Source organism: Prenolepis imparis, unplaced genomic scaffold, assembly GCF_030444845.1.
Source record: "Prenolepis imparis isolate NDT839.2.m4 unplaced genomic scaffold, iyPreImpa1.0 SCAF_8, whole genome shotgun sequence".
In the NCBI taxonomy this organism is placed as follows: Eukaryota; Metazoa; Arthropoda; class Insecta; order Hymenoptera; family Formicidae; genus Prenolepis; species Prenolepis imparis.
Window position 1 is genome coordinate 9,262,115 of NW_028141166.1, and position 19,833 is coordinate 9,281,947.

The 19,833-nt window shown below is 39.0% G+C and overlaps 1 protein-coding gene across 3 annotated transcripts in view; it reads left to right on the forward strand.

Annotated features, from left to right (window-relative positions):
• LOC145939600 (uncharacterized) overlaps positions 1-19,833 on the forward strand; it is a 405,991-nt gene that overhangs the window by 60,964 nt on the left and 325,194 nt on the right. For all 3 annotated transcript variants that reach the window (XM_083044035.1, XM_083044036.1, XM_083044040.1), the window contains exon 4: positions 7,852-7,913. The gene's annotated coding sequence lies outside the window, so the exon portion shown is untranslated. The remainder of the gene's footprint in view (positions 1-7,851; positions 7,914-19,833) is intronic.

The window sequence follows — 19,833 nt, forward strand, 5'->3', positions numbered from 1 at the left end:
TTCATTTACAGTAAATAAGATATCGCGTTTTATTAATATGGTCATGGAGAGAGAAGAGGGGAAAAATAGAATAAAATATATTTTGATAGTATTGGCTACATGAAAAAAACAATTCTTTTATGAAGTTAACAGAGACTCTAGAATTGAATAGATTTTCGAAAATTTCTTAAATGTTATTTTCATTTACAAACTAAAGATAATTGGAAACATTCTACGAGCATAAATAATAAAATCAATATGTCTTACAAATCAACATATTATAAAAATTTGTTGTAGACTTTGCATGATTTTTGACTATTGTGTCTATAAAATCTCTCTCTTTCTCTATATATATATATATATATATATATATATATGCTTTTATTTAAGAAATATTAAATTCTTTATTGATACTTTAGAGTTTGACATATAATTTTTGTTAGCCCTGTGTGCGTATGGTCTCTAAAACTCATTAAAATGATCCAAGTTTTTTTATTTTGGATATCAATCGGCATTACATATTTACTTAATTTTACTCATTTAAAAGAAAAAGAACTTAGATGGATGCAATATATATCTTATCAACGCAATCGATCGAATGTTATATAAAATTTTTGCGAGCGATCGCGCGACGTAAATCGCTCGCTAAATGTCGGACACCACGTTAGCATCGTCTATAATGATTTGTCGCTTCGTTCGATCGGAAATAACGACCGGGGCGAAGCTTAACGATCGCCCAGATACAGAGTCACGTACGATCACTCGTTGACTACAGCTGCAGCTGCGCTTCGTCCGAGCGTGTTTATGCAACTCGTGCGCTTGCGATCGTCCGGCACTCTCGGCGTTCACCGACGAATAGCAAACTCCGCGGCTTCTCCTCGTCGGAATTGCAAATATCACACGTCGCCGGTATATTTTAAAACGAGCGCTTTCCGATAATGGTTTGGCCGCAAAATTTCGCCGAATCTCTGATCGAATAGCGCCCGTGACGACGATTCGTCGTTTCCGACTGCACGCGAAATTGGCATTTGCTTTTCGAACTGTCGTATTTTTCTTCTCTATAGGATTGTACACAGTTTGTGTATGTATATGCAAACGTATGCAAGTTGCATAATACAGACAAGCAACGTATTGTCATTCGAAAACTAACGTCGTAAGAATAATCTCTATAAAAGACATTTATAAACAAATAAACCAACAATAAGAACGAGTACTTATTTGAAGCTAATGTACCGTATATAATTTCTATATTATGCGCATACAGATTTAAAGATACCAATTTACATAGATTTGCATTTTATTCTTATTTATCTTTATCATATGTAGGATGAGAATATATTTATCTTTATCATGTAGCATAAGGATAATTTTATTTCTTTATTGAAGAGAGAATCGTATTTTCTACAGTGTATCTAATAAATTTTGACATATATCTATTTACATCACATTTTAGCAGAAATAAGATTATAGTTGTTTCAAATTATATTATGCATAACTTTTAGGATAAGATGCAAATTGAATAATACATACAAAATGCATTAATTATACAAACGACTGTGCACGTTGCAAAAAACAATATGACGAACTTTACTCCGGAATGGCTGTCGATGAGTCGGTCGGTCTCTTAGTGCGTCGATGCGCGAAAATAGAAAAATTTGTGTGGCGAGTAAGCGCGACGTATAAGTTGGCCAACGGATGGCGAAACCTTGTGCCAATTTCTTGAGCGGGCTGAGTTTCTTAGAAGAGGCCCCGCGACCGGACGAATGAAAAAGCGATGTAATAACGAAATGGGGACCAGAACAGGAGAGTGTGCGTAGTCGGAGAGGCCGAGGAGGCGTCTATTATTCACGCGACGACGGCGTTAAGCGGGGCGTAATTGTGAATATTTTTGCCGCATCTGCGCTGTCATTCAAGACGATGGCCGTCGTCCAATTGTCTCGCTTCGAGCCAACTTTGGCTCTCCGTTCGAGCCATCGAACTTGGCTCTGCGGTCGCTCGAATTCCGTCCCGTCAGAACACACACACACACACACACACCACGATACGTCATAGTGTATCAATGTGCACGTACGTATGTAGCGTATATGTATTAACGACGTTTCATCGCGGACACGACGGCTATTAATTTGGTAATGGACGATATCAGCTAATTTCTAGCTACGTCATTAAATTTGCACCTTACATAAGCATGATAAATTCACTTCTTTTAAAGATTAAATTTTTTTCATAATATCTCTAGATTTGTATACTATAAGAGCGTCTTCCTAAAAGTAAAGATTTCGAATGTATAATGAAGATTATTAGATTTATACAATTAAAATTTAATGTGAAGATTTAAGATTCTGGAAGTGTACACGATATTGTTCTCTAAACATATATTAATTATTTCATGCGCAATTAATTGTCAAATATATTACTTTATTTTTTGTGTGCATTATGCATTCAATTTTACGAATTTGATAGATTTAATTATCATATTCCTATTGTGTTAAGTCAAGCTTTTTGTGTATAATCATCCGCACTCATCGTCTGTTTACGAGTATCCTGTATTTCATCGATTACTACCATTTATAGATAGATTAAAACTGTTACGGGGAGAGGATGTCTCCCAATCAGTGATGGAAGATATATTGCGTCGCTCGCTATTCGGTGGAGAACGATCCTCGTTAGGGGAAGCAAAACGCGCTTAGCAAAAATAACATCCTCCCTTTCAGCCGATATCAATCTTTTTTAGGAGAATAAGGGATTAGGTGAATCTAGGCTATTTCGTTCGGTTCGAAGGTTAAAGATACTTCTGTTCTTTTCCCACATATATATACCTATGCGTACGTGCTTCTTCGTTTTTATGGCTTTAATGCTGAGCACGCACAAGCGTGCTTAATCGAAAATTAATGCTCCAATTAGATAGTCGCGAAGATCGCACACACAAGAAAAATCTATCGCGGATAAAAATTCATGTTTATATCGAGAAGTTTTAATTTTTATTCTCCATATGTTTAGATTTCAATTTTACAAGTTCCCGAATTGTTTTTGTCAACGATGCAAAGTTTTCACACATACAAATCACATGCAATTAATTACAAAACATATGCGATTGAGAGAATTAAAAATTTTGTTAATTTATTGCATCATAACAATATTCAATAATAGAATAATATTCAATATTAGAAAATCTGAAAAAATATATTTGAAAGTTAACTTAAATAATTCTTTATTTGATTCTTAATGAAAATTCTTAATACTTTATAATAAGTGAATTTTTCAACGTGTAATCGACGAGAATTTAACAATTTCGGACGCATCCACACGAACAATCCTTGGCAATCCTTGGACGTCAAACTTTGTATATAGCGAAATATATAGGTATAAAGGCTTAAAGCGTTAACGCCAAGTAGTCGCAACGGCTACAAAGTTTCGCGAAAACGTTACGATCCCGATGGGACCGTCGGGAAGTCGCGTGCAGAATTGCCGCACCTATGTAAGTCCGTTGCAGCGAACGACACGACGCGACGATGGGCGATCCAGACGGTTATACACGCTACTCGTGGTATCGTCTAAACGTGGATAGCGGCTGCGAGGGCGGCGGCAGATATCCTAGTAACAGAGACAAACTGTGTTTGCCCCTTCATTACCCCCGGACTAAACAGCAACCGGTTTTAATTATGTTCTGCGCGGGCGCATTTCCTCTCGCTTGATATTACCTCGCCATGTCGAGCTATCTAATTTTCTTACGAGGCTCGGTTAAATGGAAGTCATCGCGTCGTCCGGCTGCGTATTCCTTGAGAATGATGCGTTTCCAGATCTTCGCGATCATTCCTAATAGCGTGCAAATGCGCGGATCGTTGTACATATTGATGATATATAACATCTATTCGATTGCAAGTAAAATCGACTGAAGCTCGTCCGATCTTGAATTTCACGTATGGTTGGAAATAAAAACGCAACCTATGATCGTATAACGATACGCAATCGAATTTTTTATACGCGAATAGCGCGGTGCATCAGCGTCGATGCACTCGTCAGATTCCTTCCGTGAAATTTGCTGCTTTTCATTGTCATTATTTATAACATTAAGCGGAGAATAATGGATACGCTTCTTGAAATTAGATTGAATCGTCCGGATAATCGCTTGGGAACTATTCACGATAGATATTCAGATATTCTTTTTTAAATCGAGATTCGGGGTTCTGAAAGGGTTAAATGGCCCAGTGCAGTAGACGAATTATTGCGCGCTCGCGTTTAGTTCGCCTTCGGCGAACGAATTAATGCACTCGACTGTATATCGGGTGCATCTAGTTGTCGAGATGGAAGCAGTCGGCCGTGCTGTCGTAACGGATTGTTTCGATCGTTTTGTAAAGTTCATTGTTATCGCTCGACGAGGGCGCAATCTGATGACAGAAATAAATCTCGAAAGACGCGCTTAAGAAGTGTTTCCTCGTCCATAAACATTAGATAGCAGAAGTACAGGGGAGGGAATCAAGGGTCGAGAAGATAAAGAAATTCACGAGGGAGGTGGAAGGGATGTAAAGGAACGACGAGTGGTCGCGCGAATACCGACGAGGGGTGGAATTCTGGGCGATCTTATCGTGTTTAACCTTTCTTCTTGCTTTCTCTCGGGAAGATTGGAGGGCGACCGGAAGCGGAGAGAGGAGGGATTGAGAGCTTGTTCGAAGCAATGCTATCGCAAAGTCGTGGAAATCCGCTTTAATCCGCGAACCGTTGGTTAACAGGCCGATATGGCGCAAAGTTGACTTGCTCGAAGCGGATACAAGCGGATCGCGAGCACCGAATTTGCCTTGCGGTAACTGAACCGTGGAGGAAATATTTTATCTGTGCGATTTTGTCCATCTACCTGTTCTACGGCGATTGGAAATTCGTCGCCACGAGTGAACGATAATAGATTCGTGTAAGAACAATAAAATATGGTAATACGAAATTGGGTTGTGTCACCATTTATGATATATTGTATAGAATCAGTGTGATGTGTGCAATGTAATATATTCTTATGATATATTAACTGTATTAATAATAACCGAATATATTACTCTGCGTTTGTACATTTCGTACAATTGTTTTAATGAGATAAAAGATATGATGTACCATATAAAGCACAATTTCCAGCAAATTTAAACAGTATAAATGGAAATTTTTCAATGAAAATGATTGAATACCTTCATTTTCATTTATTCAATCGCGACGATTTAATTCGATTACTCATATATGCTCTATTAATCACCAACTAGTAACGGGGAAATCAAATCGTAGAAGTTATTAACGAAGCATTATATATTATATCATTTATATATTCACAAGTGGACAGTATTTTTTTTTAATTTTCGCATTTGAAGTTTAATTATCAAGAGAGGTATTTAATCTTGAATATTAATAAAATGCAGAGTATTATCTCTTTCTGTACAAATAAAATGAATTTATTGGACAATAAAAATTGTAATAAAAGATTTATACGAAACACGCGGTCACTGTTATGAATGTTTGTATAGATATCGCAGTTTTATCGCAATTTTAAATGTAGGCGTGTATCGGCCGAAATATTGTCACGTATCGCGAACGCTATGCAGCCAATTTAAAATGGGGCTCTGCCTTCACGTTAGATATAAGTGACCTTTTTAACCGCGGTCCGTTACGCATAATTTACGTTCATTATCTTTAATGGGCAGGCTATTAGAAGGGGCGCGAGTAATAGTATGGCAATACCACTAATGCTTCTGCCCTCTTCTGCCCTGTCTCTTCTCTTCTTTCTCTACCACCATTTTTCTACCGCCACACTTAAACGTCTACTCAATGCAAATAATGGCCGGTAGCGGAAGAATATTGTTTCTTGCGCGAAAAGAAAGTAATGACCACGGGAGGTACGGAAACCGGATGTATTCGGAATTATATCGGGAATTGCACGTCAAGCGCCTTCCAAGAGAAACTTATTACTTCATCTATAGCTCTCCTCGAGAGAATAGTGAGATTGCGCAGGACGTTTTACGTTTCTTAGGGATTCTTTGGCGTATCCGGACTCTAGCTTTCTTTATAATGTTCAAATGTCATTTTTTTTACATCTAAATCTCTGAGATTAGTTACATTGCTAAAAAATTTAAACTTTAAATTACTTAATATTCTATCAAAATGTCAATATGGCTCGCAGATCTAATTAAGGATGCATATATAGTTGCCAATTAAGAAGCAATGATTAATAATATATATACCAATGAAAATTTACAAAGTTTTTACATTTTGTAAAGGCTGCTCAGAACGCGTCGCAACGCACTCCGACAGATATATCCCGGTGGACATCCTGGCTGCGATGGCGGCATTCGGGGCGCAAATGCCTCCGAACGTCCCTCGGGCTGTCACTTAGTGTCCTAAAGAAATAACATTTCCTTCCCGCACATCAAGCGCGCGCCATTGTCATCGTTCTCGTCGCCGTCTCGACGATGTCTTTCCCGAGGACGATGCGCGGGGGTAGCGTCGCGGATTCCCGTCCCATCGCATTTTTATTTCGCCGCAAGGCCAGCCCCAAGTCCGACTGAAGGTTGGAGGGAGGGAGGAAGGATAATCGGGAGTGGGAAGAGGAGACGGAATCTACCCTCACGCTAGGCATTGCACAAGTGTCAGCCTGAATAATACATGTCCGTTGCAGTGAGTATACGGCCTGACACGGACTGTTCCGCATACGTACGTACGTATATATGTATATACGATGAACAATATACATATATACACGTTGCACATGTCGCGTATACATATGTAACGATCGTATACGGACGTATTTCTTTCCCCTTCGCTCTGCTTTTTCTCTCGTTCCGCCGTTCCGCACTCTTTCTCTCCCTCTCTCTTCTTCTCATTCCTCTGCAGTTACGCTCGGCGGGTCCTTTGACAAGCGAGTTTACGTTATCGCGCAAATCGCAGCGCCAGCATACATATGTAGGCGCGTGTAGACGGCAGGAGGTGTCACGGCCGTCATTCTCGCGAGAACGACGACGACGACGACGAGATCTCCGCATTTCGTCGTGGGTCCACATCCGATGTATGTGCGGGCTTACGGAATATACCACGGAATATACCTTCCTCTTTGGATAATCGAGAGAAAGATAGAGATGTGGAACATGAAGGCTGACCTTGTTGAAGCTGACTATGTCCGCGAATTTGCACGTCTGTATAAACTTGAAACTTTCGATTCTGCGTAATCCGCATCTAATGGAGATGTGATAATTGAATTTGCCAGGTTATTGCGAACGCTAATAATCGTTGACGGTAGTCGAGTTTGTCGGATATTATGCACATCAATGGTCATTGATAGTTGAGCTTATCATTATGGACACCGGCGATCATTGAAATGTTTATTATGATAGTAATGTAAATGCATTGAATCGTGAACGTGTATTATGAATGCATAGTGTATATAAGCATCGTTATCATAACGATATAAGTAATTGCTTGAGTAATTGCTTCCTCTCATTATTATTTTACAAATTTTTGTCCCTGACATTTAAGCCTAAACGAATAATTTTTTAAATTATTAAAACGCTGCTATCTCGATCATTGTTTCGATTTAGCAAATATGTTATGAAAATGTGAAAAAAGATGAAGCTCGAAAAATCGGATAGTATCCGTTGTTATGCGTGAAATTTGAAGAGTTGCTTGCGAGAGCGCAAATTAAATTCTTGCTTCGGTTTCCTTTTTTGATACGCATATTGCAAGCAATTTTATTTTTGTCGATTCTCTCGACCTTGTTTCATCACGTGCGCGCAATCTAGAAAAATTGACCGTATTTTATTCTCATGGTAGTTCACTCGACTTCATCGTCGTCGTTTCTATTTCCGACAATTTGAGTAACGTTCGCTTTTCTTGTGTGTGTTGCAGGGATTACGTTCGACGTGAATGGGATGCAGTGACGTCATCGGGAATCGGGAGTTAGCTTCACGGTGAGTAAAGTTATTCATGATTTCCTTGGTTTCAATTGAACACAGACCGGTCGTACTTCAAAACGTAGACGAGTTTGACTGATTTTAACTTTCATAGCGAAAAAACTTTAGATACGTTCCTTGAATACATATTCCAGCCAAGTTAAAGATATGAGATTATCAATTTATGAGGTAAAATAAAATGACGTTTCCTCGAAGAATAGATAATATACAAGGATCCAAAGCAGAAGAGTGGTTTAAAAAACAATACTCCTTTTTTTTAATTTCAGAAAATTATTCTAAATCTTACTTTTTTTATAGCTTTGAGATATTGCACTAAACTTTTCTTATATATATTGACTTTATTTAAATTTGTAGAGATTTTCTAAAAGGATATATATTTTTTCAAGTTAAACTTTGGTATTTTTTGAAGTGCTATCGATATATCGTGCGTTTAGAAAAGCGTCGGAGGCATAGGACTCCGTGCTCAGCTTCCGCCCTCGCGGTAAGTAAAATACACCATAATAGGGTTAGCCGGGCTATGAATAAATTTAGCGACCGAGATTATAGGGTGAAGAGTGTAGTGGATAGAGAAAGAGCGAGGGAAAGGGGCGCGAAAAGGAAAGTAATAATATATGAGAGAGGAGACATTTTCAACATGTGAACCTATTCCTCTTCTCCGCTTGCGATGACGTTATCGTGCAAGCCTCTGCTACGTAGAGCTTCAAACCGCACGCATACACGCCCGTAAATGTAAGCCCCGTGTGCGAGGCGTCTGCAAGCTCACGACGAGAAAGCCTCTCGACAAAAAAGTACGATGAGAGAAAAAGGGATAGGGAGGAACGCGCTAAAAAGCGAGAAAGGGATAGGGAACGGGAAGAGAGACGGAGATGGTCGCGCTCGAAAACATTTACAGCGAATCGGATTAACGCGGGTATTTAATCCCGCTCGCGGCTTTCTCGTCAGCGAGATAAAAAGGGGACAGGTAAAAAGGGACGCGAGAAAGATTGCGCGCGCGACGCACACAGAACAGAATCGCGGGCGTAAAGGGTTTTTCCAATATGGAGCACAGTACGAGATAGAAAGAGAAGGAGAGGAGAGAAACAGAAAACGCACAGTCTTCGGTGAAATCTCATCTTTTTAATGGGAGCAGTTTTCGCGACAAGCGAAGCTGCCATGCCTCCTGCGAATTTGGTCGAATATCGGGATTTCTGACTGATAACATAAGCGTGGAGCAACAGTGCGAAAAACCGCGAGAAACTCTTTTTCTGATTTGATTTGTGCTTCGAAGGAACTCGAAGAGAGAATTTTAATCACATTAAAAAGACGTGAGATGAGCGTCTTACGACATTTTTCGCACGTGATTGTTAATCTCTTTTAAAAGCCCCATACGAATAACGAAATTCTCGATATTTCATATCTTCTATTCTTAATATTTTGATAAAATAATTTGTGCACGCGCGGATATCGTTGCTACATTTAATTATAAGAAAGTTATAATTCTCTCTTACTGCATAATATTAGAAATATGTAAGAGAAACATTGCTTCATTGTATAATATACGTATATAGCTGTATCTTATTATATTATATACGCAGCGTACTAAAATTACTTTTCCGATACTTTCCAAATTTGTCTAATTAGAAATCGCTGCCTCTTAATAACGACTTCGCGTTAATATAGCTCGTTTACTTTGAGCAGATTCGCGCAGCGTATGAACCTACAAAAGCGCGTGAAAGAAAGAAAAAGGAGGTTTCGCGCGAATCAGCTGAGATCTCATTTAAGAAATCGCAATTTTCCTTACATCGTTCGCGATTTCTCGCCCCGCGTGCCGTTCGTCTGTCGATATATTCCACGTACCTTGTAACGACGTGCGCTGCTTCGACGCTTTCATGTCTTTATCGTACAGCCATATGGGACGACAAGCAAGCGCGCGGAGGGCGCAACATTTCCTTCAGTTTCCATCAAATTGTATAGCTAAGTCGAAACATTCGGTGGGAGCACGTATTGCTCAGACATTCACCCGCACTCGGCTACTAGCTGTTTCACGGCGGGCATTCGCAATTTTGCTTTTCTCTCACTTTCCACTTCTTCAGGGTTCTCTCTTCTCCTTCGCTTCCTTATCCAGCATTTCGCGCTCGTACTCTGCGCGAGACTGATGGAAAACGTTGCCTTTACGTCTTATCGAGAGCCAGCCGGCGGCGATAGTTGTGACGGCCCGATTTCGTGCCGCGGACGTTCTACTACGGTTCGAGAAAACTTGATGAAAAATGAACCGGGTCAGATCGTGCACGGGGCCGAGATCTTTCGCGGGCCCGTTCGCGCGAAAAACCGCGGAAAATGATACGTGATTCTAGGCGAGTCTTCATAAATCTAGTATCAGTATCGGCGAAAACGATCCATCCTCACTCGCCGTCTTGCTTTTTTCTCGTTCGCCTCTCGCGTTTTCGGACTCATAATTATATGCCTATATAAGGCAGATATATATAATATAATGATGTCAAAAGAGCGAGAAAATTTTGCCAACAAACTATTACCCTCTACTTATAAAAACGTATACAACTATTTGAAAAAAAAAGATGTAAAGAGTAAATTAAAAACGCTAAAATATTAAGCTTTGAATGAAGAAAATAATCAATAATTTTTAATAATTTGAATTGAATAATGGCATTTTAATATTAATGCCCTTTTTACTTCGCGAGGGAGAAGAGAATATTTTAATTTTATTACTTTTTCTATACAGCAGAATATATATCTTTATTATTGTTAACGTAAAATTTGGTAGCTTAATATTAGTTATCGGTATTCTGCCAAGTACGTTGCATATTTCAATCAATTAACTCAATTTATTATTTCACTCTATCATTCAATCAACAACGCAATTCTTTTTGCGGCAGTTTGTCTTTATCGGTGGGATTTTCAAGAGAAAGCGAAAGTAAAAGCGCTCTGTCGTTTTTTTCTCTCTCTCAAAAAAACGGAAACGTTTAAACGTGATACCTGCTTAATTACCGGAGCTTTTGTAAGCGAAACGAGGCGAATGTTGGAAAAGAGGACGGCAAAATCAGTGAGAAGAGACGGAAAAGAGAGGCGGAACGATACGATGTTACTGATGTCGAGAAGAGCTCGCGGGAATGTCCATTGCTAACGGGCATTTGTATGTAAATGGCCTCATAGTTGCGAAAGTCTCGTCGAGAGCAGCAGAACCGGCAGAGTGAAGCTAACGAGACCGATCGTCTCGGGGCGGGAAAAAGAAGAGACACCGCCGGCAAAAAGAGGACGCCGGGGTGAGGAAATAAAACGATCGCGCGTTTGAGTTTGAAATCGCGTCTGCCGTTAATGTTCCTCCGACTGTTTCCCCTTTTCACTGTCTTTTCCTGCTCTTCGCGCGGACCAACATCTATTTCCTAAGTTGCTTCTGTCGACAAAGCTCGAAACTTCGTTCACCGACCGTCTTTTGGAACAATTCGCCATTTCCCCTGTCGGACAGATAGTCGAAGAGCCGGGTGGATAAATAAGACACGTCGCATTTTCACGAAAAACAAGTTGCGCTTGTAAATATATTGTTGTTTTTCATTCTACAGTATATACCATTTTTGGAAATCGTTTACTAAAACTAACGTAGGGAAAGGGCTTGCTTTTGATACACATGTGTGTGTTTGCTATGAATTTTTTTTACATACTTTTTGATAACATCTCTATTACACATTAGATGATAATTTAGTACAGTAAGGCAATATGTAGTATTCGAAATAACTCGAATATTTCGAATATAGGATATTTATCATCGTTACGTAACTCTTCTCTAACGTCCCGAATTGTCATTGGTTTTGATATTTACGATAACACGCGGAACTTTATATTCGATAAAGCATTTCCACGTTCGATTACGTCGAACGCGAGATACACGGATCTGGACCGAATCCACGTAGCTGAATAAATCATTGATACGCGATCGAACGCTCACATGGATGAGATACAAAATAACGCGAAGACTAAACACGAATTTATATACGGCGCCGTATATTTATTTAGGATGCGGAATTTATATTTCTTCCCGGACAGGCGGTAAAGCGAGATATATGAAGCCGTCCCTAAAAGCTGGTATGCCAGTTTACAGTCGTATAGCAGCAGCGGTCAGCTGAAGGAGTACGTGCGTACGACGTGCGCAGGACGGACTTGTCCGGCAAATAGTTGGAAGCTCCCTCCGAGACCGTATATCATCCCGACGGGATTTATGCAACTGGCACGCACTGCACACACATACACATATACACATACACGCTCGCATGCACGCACGCACGTACGTTTGTTCGTGTCGGCTTAACTCAAGGTGGCAGCGCGTACGCCGTTGATGACGACGCCTCTACGACGCGTTGCCAGCCTCGAGATGCATCTCCGTGCACCTCTGAGTAGCACATTGTAACCAGCGATATAGGATTACCTCTACCCGATGTAGAACGTGAGCGTGTGACACGTAGAGAGACACGTCAACTTAAATTTAATCAATCAAATACATACCGGCGTATATGAATGCGTCCCGCGCGACAATATACTTATCGTTCGCGACGTCGAGGCTGCTATTCTTAATTCTCTCGCATTTTCTCGGCTTTGTTCGGCTTTTTGCAATGAGGTCGGATAGATGGATCCTTGATTCTGATAAATCGGCAAATACAGCACCATAAGCCCTGTAAGCTTTCTGCGCGCTTATAAGCTCGCGCGATGAACACGCCTCGCGAATAGCTGACTGACGTGAATCCGTAATTGCATTCCTCGTGACGCGCGAATACATTTTAGCCGATTGCAGTGGATTATCTATTCCCGATGCGTCTACACAGGCCCCCTGTAACGCCGATGTTAGATTAAATGGAATAATAGCTCTATGCGCACGTACAACGTATATGTGAGAGAGAGAAATTTATCCGGAGTTGTCTTTTAATATCGGTACACGCGCGCTCGAATGACGGATTCGCCATTGAACAGGTAATGAGTTGCTATTAACGTTGGTGCAGGACGGATCGGTTGATACGTTCGCGACTCGATTAATTGTTTGTATATTGTTGCAATGAATTTATGCGCACAATTGTTGAATTTGAAAGTCTTAATATTAGTGCCGCTTTTCTATAATGTCATAAAGATTTTAATTATCGGATATGAATCGAGAAATTGCAACGATCGATTTACAGGTAATTTTTTATTCGAATATTTATACGGTGCGATTATAATTAAATCATGATCGACATATTATCGATTTTCCAAAGACGTTTTATTATTGATGAAATTAAAAATGCATTTTTCTCTTTAAGTATTTATATTAAATGCACGAAGAAAACTGAATGAGATGAGAATGTTAATTCAATTTAATAGTTGCTGCAATAGTATATTATTAGCAGATTATTATAAGTATGTATCATCATAATTTTCTATCGACGTCAAATTCGAATATATTTCCGCTAACCCTCAGTGTAGCGACTTATCGAGCATCTTTCGAACATTTTATTTTTTCGAATTTTCCGCTGCGAATTGGTCGAGGTAACGTATTATGGTCGAAGAAATAAAACGGAGTAGTAGAGATAAGGATACCACGCGCAGGCAGAATATAGCGAGGTAGAATGACAGTGCGATAAAGCCGTAGACAGCGAATCGGTCCCGTGTAGCCAATCATTGGGGGATCCTCCCATTCCCTGTTTAATCGCCTCAGCAACCTGGGTTCCGGCGGGCCGATAATGAATACGCCCCGTAGTGCAGTTAGGTACATCTGCAACCGACCATCGAGACATTCTCCGTGCGCGAGAAGGCCTCTGCGAGGACGTCCGTTTCGCTGGAGAACGTCTGCCAGAGAGGAGATAGTTGTCCTGAAACTCTATCAGCGATGAATATTATTACGGATTTCTGTTCTGTTTCGAAAATTATGTAGAATCATCGACCAAGTTTCGAGAATCGGCTAAGCTCGCAGTTGGAAAATTTCTTTGTCACATTTGTCTTTTAAATTCGATCAAGTCTTTCGGCTTTAAGAACAGAAGAATATTACACAGAGAGGATTTTCTCTTAGAATTTATCCTGAAAATCATGGTAATCGTGGGACAATGTAGTATGGAAAGAATTTTATGATTAATATTTATCACAATAAAAATAATATCTATCACAATAAAATATAAAATATGTTTGATTAATTTTACTATGCAGTTTAGTAAAATTAATCAAACATATTTTATATTTTATTGTGATAGATATTATTATTGTGATAAATATTAATCAGAGAAATTCTCATAAAATTCTTTTCATACCATATTGTCCCACGATTACCATGATTTTCAGAGTGAATTCTAAGAGAAAATTCTCTCAGTGTATATAATACATTTATCATGTTTAAACATTGATTTTAATGTTTTGCTTCCAGCATATTTAGATTACATCTATTTACTCCATTTTTTTATTAGAGAATTATACATATATATTTATTTATATTAGAGAACTCTCTTTCTCTCATATATATTTAATATTTGAGAATTGTGAAATTATTTCTGATCACGCTGATACAGTTTTTCGATTAATCTATATCTCGTAATCAATGCGGTTGGCGATTCTTCCTGTCGCTCTATGAAAGTAACATTGTTTCGAGAACCGCCGATTAATCGGATAGAAATCGCGGATGACCAAGTTGCACACTAATTCGAGTTATACGTATATATGTACAATATATATGTATATATATATATATATATATATATATATATATATATCGTAACACGGCCAAGTTTGCTCAAAAGCAAGCGCACGAACCAGTTCTTTATCAAGTTTAAGTATCAATAAATTCCGATCAGGAAATTCATTCCGAAAATAAGCGCGAAAAAAGAACGATGAAGACCGGGTTTTCTCCGTATCGCATAATGTCTTCCATGTAATAATACGTTGTTTTCCCATCTCCGCGATATTCCGTTTACTCTGCGAACAAGTTCTAGAATGTAATGTCGGTTTTACCGATATGACGGTGTCGGGGCAAATCGCACTACGTGCATATATCGCAGGACAAGATGCGACCGCCTCAGGCTAGGTGCATCAAGATGAGTGAGGCGAGCGTCCTCGTGCTCCCCGAGATTGCTCCGGGCATGATTTACGTCGAAACAAAGTGACGATTTCGCAGATGGTTCGACGTAGGATCCTACGTAGCGTCGCGCGTATCTAATGGCGCCCGTACGTGCAATTACGCTAACGGCCGAGGGCTGCGGGGATGAATTGCGCGTGTTACAGGACGATCCGAGTGAAGGGAAATGCTCTATTCGAACGGCCGCTCTCCTGTACCGCGTCCATATCCTGCTATCGTTTAATGAACGTGAGGGATCGCGCGGGCATCTCAAATCAGATTTTGCAGCATAATGTTTTCTATTCTCGAGTAGACATTTGTAACATTTAATTATACATAATTGAATTACATGAGTGTATTTTACAATTTATATACATACTTTGAATATTTTCGAATCGCTTCTAAATTTCTCGAATAACGTCATACGTTAGACGAGATGTCTGAAAAAAAATTATAAAAAATATGCATATATTAAGAAATATTTTCAAGACTTTTTTTCTATTAGATAAAAACTTGCTATTGTACTAAATTACAGCTTGTTTGACGAGAGTTTAAAGTCAACACATATGCGAACAAAGGCTAATCGACTTACATTCAAGCGCTATATATTAGCTACGCCTTGATTGAAACGTCTGTGACAGATGGGATATTTGGATCCTCTTTTGCGGGTGCGTGTTTATTCTCGCGTACGACATACAGTCTACATCTATATGTATGTATGTATCGATAGTCTGTAGAATTCTGTAGGGACAGAGAGTGGTCGCAGATGCGACCGCGTGTACAAGCATTTAACGCGTGTCTATGTGGCAACTAGACCTATAAATGACAATACATATACAATACTAAGATAGGCATGTTATAACGATAATAATGAAAACATGAAAAGTCATTCTTTTTCTCTCTTTTCAAGTAAGAATACATTGCAATTAGCGTTTTTATCAATCATAGCGGAGGTATGATTGCTATATAAAAGCGTTATAAAGCTCTAATTAACTATTATAAAAAGTATACATGTGTGTTTTGCAATTATAATTTCATTTAGGATAATGTATGTTCTTTCTCTCTCTCCCTTTTTCTATTTTTCATAAATAATAATTAGTTTGCGATATTCCTTACATATTGATTATTAAGTATAGTTATTTTTTGAATAATGAAACACGATATGGGGCTATAATTAAATATAGAAAAATATATCTAATAGATCTGAATAATTCAAGTAATTATATTGTCTTTCGTATATTAACGATTGATATAGAGAATATTAAAAAAATATGAAACAGAATATAAAAAAAATTACTTACTTTAAAAGCTTGAAATATTACACATTGCTTTCAATGTTTTTTTTTTTTTTACATACAGTTTTAAGATTATTTTTTTTTTGTTAAAATGACAGATTAAAATATGGATTATTATCGCGAACTTGAAGACAGAAATATTGGATCACCAATCCTTCGGGTATTAATCGACGCATTCGCCGAGTCGCGTCACGTTGTCGGTATCGTTCATATTCGGTTGCATCCCGCGACAGATTTCGGTTCGATTTCGCGAGACGTGCTTTCAATTTCGCGTGCAGGCACGCGTCCGTCGTGCGGTGCATTCTCTCTTTCTATTTATGAACGTTTACGCCGCAATGCGCTGCGATGCAATGCAACGCGACATTCCGCGTGGCTTCGCGCCGATTCGCAAACGGATTCGCGCAGCGCGTATTTACGTGCAAACGACTGCTGTATTCAGACGCAGCCTAGTATTGCTCGTATTTAAAAAAATCGACGCTTTTCGTGTAGCATCGAAATCACGTATGTGACGCAATGCGTTTGGTTGCTTGTTTTTTAATAGTCGTGCATGTTTCAGCCCGGTGCGTGAAATAGAACTTTTTCTTTCTAAGCGTTAGGAAGGATACATACTGTGTGTTCGGTGCCTTTATGTATTAAAAAATATATATTAAAAATATTTTTTGAACCAAAGCATAGCTATTTCTTTTCACTAGCTGTAATATTTTTTTTCTTTTAATTTGTATGTCCGATGATATCATCATCGCAAAAAACTTCTATCCGAATTGATATTTCTAAGATTAATACATTCGCATTTGTATCGTAGCTATATAAAATTTAGTTTACACAAAAGAGGTGGTCGATGAATTAATTTTTTTATTATCTTTTGCGGAGATAATTTGCCAGAGTTTCGAGATCGTGGCACTCGGTATGTCGCCGAGAATCGGAGCAGACGTTTTGCTACGTGAGCACGAAACTCGCATGCATGATCCCAGGGGCATGTCAGCCCGATCGGACAAGAATGTCAGGTGGTCGCGTCACGGACCACCAGCTGTCCATCAATTCTGTCCATGGGGTACACGGGGGTCCCCGTCTCTCGTTCTGATTACGTCCGCATGCCGGTTGAATTTCACATGGAAATTGCGACTTTGTTCCCTTCGGCGTTGTCTCTCTTTCTCTTTCTCTCTCTCTCTCTATATATCTCTCTCTCGTTCACCGGGGCCAACGTCGTCTTACGACGATGACGATACGGAGAATAATGAAGTTCTGCGTTACGAAAGATAGCCGCGGGACATCTTGCGAATCTGGTTGGTAGTTGAATTCGATACGTCAGTTGCATTGTACAGATTTTGCAAGCGTGTGCGATCCACGTACACGTAACAACTTCTAGAGTCATTTAAGGTGACATGATAGACGGTTCAACTATATGACGTTAGACGTAACAAAAATAAAACAAGTTTATCGAAATTTTTGTGAAAAATTATGTTCTTTTAAAATTATGTATTACTATAAAGAAAATTAAAGAAAATTGTGAAAATTGTCGAGAATAGATCTTCTGATTTTTAAATTTATCATAAAATATAAGAGATTTTTTTTTTAATAGTTTAGTAAAATCATGTTCACATTAGTCATGTGTTCTTTTGAATGTTCTCTCATAAAATAATTATCTATAATATTTATGATCTTATGATGATTCGACTAATTGAGACATTGATATATTACTGCTTCCGGCGTAAAGTTTAAAAAAAGTAATACTTTTTATATTTTATAATATCGTATTATCTTTGAATCTATTGCTATTCTCGAATATCTTTGTCCCGCAAAACAAGGATCCAATTTTTCTGCCTCTTCGACAGAACGTTGGTATACTTGAAGCGAAATGTACGTCATTCTTCAATTCTTTATGCACGCGGAGCTCACTGTCGGCTCGATGTACGCAGTTGAGTTGCAATTGCAACGTATATATGTCGGAGCTCTTTTTTCTCGTCCTCTCTCCGTATTCTTCACGGCAGAACCGTTCAATAATATCTCGCTCAATTTCATCCGATCTTTCGCGTGTTCTGCGAGCCCCGCCCGATGCATAAGCTACGAACGTGTTGCATCCTTGGTCTCTCTGTTATCTCCATCGCATCCAGTTTCTTCTTCGACGGCCACGACTCTCTATGATCTCCGCCGCCAACGCTAAGTCGGGACAATCCGACATATCAATATTGAAATTGCATCTCAGTGATGCAACTCCCGTTTCTCTGATCGCTCTGCCAAGTCCTCTTCCTCTCCCCGGCGCGTTCTGTCTTTTCTTTTTCATTTCACTCCGCGTCATGCTCGATCAACTCATATTTTCTTTGCGTGAGCATACGTAGTTAAATAGAAAACGTTAAAAACACGCTTGCGTGAAAAAGAGAGAGAGAGAAAAAGAGAAACGAGAGAGAAATGAGAGGAGAGAGAGAGAGAGAGAGAGAGAGAGAGAGAGAGAGAGAGAGAGAGAGAGAGAGAGAGAGATTGGCAGAATTGAAAATGAAGAAACCGCGTCTGTCACTTTGCATTTTACCACGCCAGAATCTCGTTAGCCTTCAATAATATTTATCTGCCAGTCATAGTGATCGTTACGATGATGGGGATGTATTTGTGCAGGATGCCCATACAGCGCTCGTATCATCGCTAAAGCGCAATGAGTGCGGCTCACAATAGCTATAATTGTATGGAAAGCATGCCCACTAATCAAAATAGCTCCCTTTGTAACAGCTTTAATAATATGCATTACGCATTTAGCTCATGTATGATTATCTATGCAAAATTTGGACTACGTCAAAAGTTATAACGTCGAAAATATGTTATTATCCACATAGAAATTTTTTCTCGTCTTTATCACTTTTGAATCATTAAGCTTTGAATATCTTTTATTACAATTTAATTAAATAAACTAGAATATTTAATTGAATATAAAACAATTTATTTAAATAGAACAATTTACAATTTAATTAAATTGAATAAATCGACATATGCGAGAGCGAAAAAAAATGTTAAATCGCGCATTTGAGATTGACTGAACTACGGATTGAAATCGAGAGACCCTTCTCTTATCGAACAAGTGCTTTTATTTTTAGTTTATCAAATCCTATGTACTAGTATTCATCGCTTCACATATCCAATGGCGTTAGGTATATATAAAATAAACATTCTATAGTTTTAATAAAAACTGAAATTCTATTAGATAGAAAGCTGCAAAATTAGATAAGATTTATCTATTCAGATTTCTCTGAGATTTAGAGATGCTTGAATTTTTATTTGTGCTTATTAAAAATGATCAAATTCGAGATGTTTATGGACACGAGCAAGCATCGTGCTGTAAACATCGACGTTATTCGGTATATGGTTCGGCTGTTGCCGTCACCATTGGCGATTCGATTGCTACGCGCTATGTTTAAGATTCCGGACGCGCCGGCGTACGGTCCGGGATTTTGAAGCCGGATCCACGAATGCCGGTTAACGCGAGCAATATCGCGATATTCTCGAGGGAGGCGAGCAATCCGATCGACGCCACTGCCTCAAGACTCACCCCCGTTTACTTCCGATCGCGGTAGCTTCGGCC